Source organism: Buceros rhinoceros, unplaced genomic scaffold, assembly GCF_000710305.1.
Source record: "Buceros rhinoceros silvestris isolate BGI_N320 unplaced genomic scaffold, ASM71030v1 scaffold17124, whole genome shotgun sequence".
Classification (NCBI taxonomy): domain Eukaryota; kingdom Metazoa; phylum Chordata; class Aves; order Bucerotiformes; family Bucerotidae; genus Buceros; species Buceros rhinoceros.
Window position 1 is genome coordinate 37,163 of NW_010407976.1, and position 3,959 is coordinate 41,121.

Consider the following 3,959-nt stretch of genomic DNA (forward strand, 5'->3'; position numbering starts at 1 on the left):
GCGACGTATGTGGCTTCCCCCCTACCAAAGCAAAGCACTGAGAGGTGGAGTTGGCTTGAAACAGCCAGTGCCCCACAGTATCCGGCCTGTCTCATCTAACAAATGGGGTAAACCAAGTAAGGCTTCGCTCTGAGCTGCTTACCTGCTCCACTCCACAGCATCCCAAACGGCGCTGGTGAGCTGAGGCTCTGAGGGCTTTCTGGCTGGTCCAGTCCCTGTTCTGAGACAGCTCAGGGAAGACTTCAGGGATCTTTCCACTTCTTCCAGCTCCCCTGCGTGAAGGAGAAAGAAAAGTAACTTTTCTTACATGTTCAAGCTTCTATTAACAGTTGCAGAAGCTGCTGCACTACAGTTGCTGCTGCTGCAGCCTGAGGCAAGGCAAAACCCCACTGCACGGGACATTGTACTTGTAAGAGCAAGCGGAACAAAAGACAAGCAAAAAATGTGTGTGGGCACAGATGCTCCATGTTACAGCCATGTATTCCTCTTCTAAACACCCCAGCAAGGTGTTGGTGACCGCGGTTTCTGGACGAGACAAGAGGGGTTTGCTCTAGCAAGTAAGCCAAAGGCCTGAGAAGACTGTCCTCAACCCCAGAGAGCTGCTGGGCTCCCACCAACCCCTGAGTCCCTCTGGTTCCTCCAGCAGTGTACAATCCTGGCACGCCTTTGCAGGAAAGTGATCAAGGCCAACCAGCCTCTGGCTCTGGGATGTGCCAGTTTTGGTCCCTTTGACATGGAGTTTGAAAAAAACAGATCCCAGCAAAGCTGAGGGACACACAAGCTGTCAGGAGCACCAGTTGATGCCAGATGGGAACTTTAAGCCTCAGAGGTAACAAGACCTCCATCATGGACTGCAAAAGAGTTGTGAAGCCCCAGAGAAGATGGATTCAGCTGAACACTGAAAGGACACAGCTTCCCTTTTGCTTGCCCTTCTTTAGCCATTTCTGTCACCTCTCCAACACCAAATTTCTTGTGCTGCAGAGATGCCAGGGATTTTCGAGGTCAGCAGGAGAAGGGCAGCACTTTTGGGGTGGGAATCTCACGTGTGCCCAGCTGCATCCCCACAGCCACTTGCTCCACAACCACTAGACTCACGAGGGCTGCAGGAACTGGGTGGTGGCATTGAGCATCCTCAAGGAGTCTGTGTGCCATTGAGAGGACAGAGCTGGTCCCTGCACCAGGTCTGAGCAAGAAAAAAGAAATGGAGACAAATAATTGTTACATACTTCTACACTAAAACGGTCTGAAAAGTTAATTGAAGTGGATTTGCCTTTTTTTTTTTAGCTTTTCTGAAATAAAATCTGTGCATTTGAGTGTTAAAAAATGAAAATGATGAAGTGATGAATGAAATGTTGGGATGAAGTGGGGTGGCTGGGCGGGATGAGTAGAAAGGACGCACCGAGAGGAGGAGGAGAGTAAGGAAAAGGCACACCAGAGAAAAAGGAATAAAGATCGGCGGAGGGAGAAGGCTGTGGTGTCGCAAAGAAACCCTTGCAGCAACGGTGTCTCTGGAGCTGCAGCCAGCCAGCGCGGCTAGTTCCCGGCCCCAGCCTGGTCCAACTGCAACAACATCTGTTACACTTGAGCTCTGCTTGGTTAGTGGCATGTTTGTTTAATTGTGGGCCTGGTTGTTATTTTGCTTCCCATTAGGAAGCTGAAGAAAGGAGGAGGAGGGTGTTTTCATTCTGGGGAGCATTTTGCCAGGACAATGAGGTTTTTTTCCATGGCACTGGGTAGTCAGAACTAGCTGTACTGCTCCTCGCAACAAGGCAGACGCCTCCGAAGCCCATTGTTCAACCTGATGCATTAAGGGCTCACACTTGTAATTTTGGCGCTGATCCCCCTCTCCCATTGTGTGAGCAGAATGGGCTGAAAAAGGAGAGTCTGTCCTCTTTTATCTGGCAGCAAGAAAAGGAGGCAGCAGTGGAGGCAGCGGCTACTCTGCCCCCTAAGGTTTCTTGCTCTCCTGCAGCAGTGGTGGGGGAAGGAGAGAGGGCGGCTTTGACAACTTCCCTGGTCACTCCTGGAAAGGTGACCCAGCTTTCACTCTGCTGTAGCTCCTTGGCCTCCCTCCAATTTTCCCAAATTCATCACTGAATATTTTGGAAAAATGACTTCTTCCTGCCTGACTCTTCAGGCTTTTTTGTTTTAATTAAAAAGAGAAAATTCCCCTTTCAACGATTCTAGTGCTGGACAGATATAGCCCTGAAGACCAGTACTGCTGCTGCTCCAGACACTGCAGTCAGAGCAAGGCAGGATCAGACTCCCATGGCACCAGCCCCTACCAGCAAACCATGTTGTCTTTAACCTGGATCAGACCAAGCCAGCGCTGTCAGAGGGCTTCTGTGACATGGGCATCTCCTTCCCATACCAGGGTGATGCTTCAGGCTTTGTCCAAGCCCCCAGAAAGGCTTTGGGTTTGTGAGAGCAGCTGGCATATGTGGGCATGCCCTTTTGTGCTTGTCTTGCTCAAAGGACACTGATGACGAGCTTTCTGACTCATAACCAAGCAGAGACCTACGTAATCATTGACATGAGGGACGCTCAAATGGAGGAAGCGTGTCCTAGCAGGGATTGGGACAAGAGACTGTCAGGAACGGCGATGGATTGTCAGCTCTTTGTCCAGTACAGTTCTCAATTCTCTTCCATCATTGCTACAAACTAGAGACCCCAGCCTAAACCACGGGATGCAGACTCCATATCTACTGCAGCAACACGCTCAAATCACAGGGAACATTTCAGACATCTGCTTAAAAAGCAAAAAATCCTTTCCTTAAAGTTATGGACAGATAAAAAAAGAAAAAAGAACTGAACATCGGAAGCTTAAATATAAACTTAAATAAGTAAACAGGCGATACAAACAGAGCCCTGCCTCTGCAAACATTTACATATGCAAGAGTCCTGGGCACCCTGAGCACCAGGGGAAGGATCGTGTGTCTAAACATACTCACTGGACCAGCATCTGCCAGGACTCTTCCTGACACTGCAAACGCTGCGGGGTGTGCTCTGTCCTCGCTTACAGCTGTATAGCAGGATTCCAGTGCTGAAATCCAGTAAGAGCTCACACCTGACCAGAACCTCGTTAGCAGAAACAGAATGCCTTGGATCTTAAGCAAGCTGGACAGAAACAACAGATAAACCTGGAAAAAATGCACAGTTCAGTCAGAAGAGAGATGCAGATGCTGAGGACGACCACAAAAATGCCTTCAGTTTTGTAGACCCGAGTGTCCAGCCCTGCTTTGGCAGGGCTGTGCTCCCTGTGCCCAGCTCATCCTCCAAAGGAGGGCCCAGCCATGCCTGGGTGCATCATGTGGACCCCAAACATCAATCCCAGGCCTATTGGCTCCGTGTTACCTTTAGAAAAGGACTCTTTGCAGTTGCAGGACGGCAGGTGACCTCCTGGCTGAAACCCACACTCTGGTCACGCACGGGAACTTCTCCATGCCAACGGCTTTCAAGCTTCAGGTGAGCTGCCCCAGCCGTCAGAGGTTTGGCCAGAGGAGCACTGCTCCTTCGGCATGGCTCTGGAAAAGGAGTGTCTGACTTGGGGCAGAAAGAAAGAACACTTTAATGGACTCCAGCACCTCAAAGCCAGTTATGTGTTGCCACAATATGCTAGGAACTTTACACAACTAGGAATCTTGCTGCTAACTACTAAGACTCAGTTTACTGAGCTAATTTCATCCACCTTCAACTCTAATGAGATGTCTTGACCATTAGAAACTACTGCTTGCAGCTGCTCAGATCAAGAAATATCCACGGGCAATGGAGGACTTGTGAGGTTTGCCTGTTTCTAAGGGTCCCCATCTGCTGGCTTCAGCTCTGATTTAACAGCCGTGCTGGTAGGGCAGGACTCTCTCTTGCTTCCAAACATGTGCCCTTTCATGTTGCCATCACCACCCTTGCCATGCCTGTCTCAGCGCGTGACCTCGAGGGAGAGGAGGCATCATCATACCTGC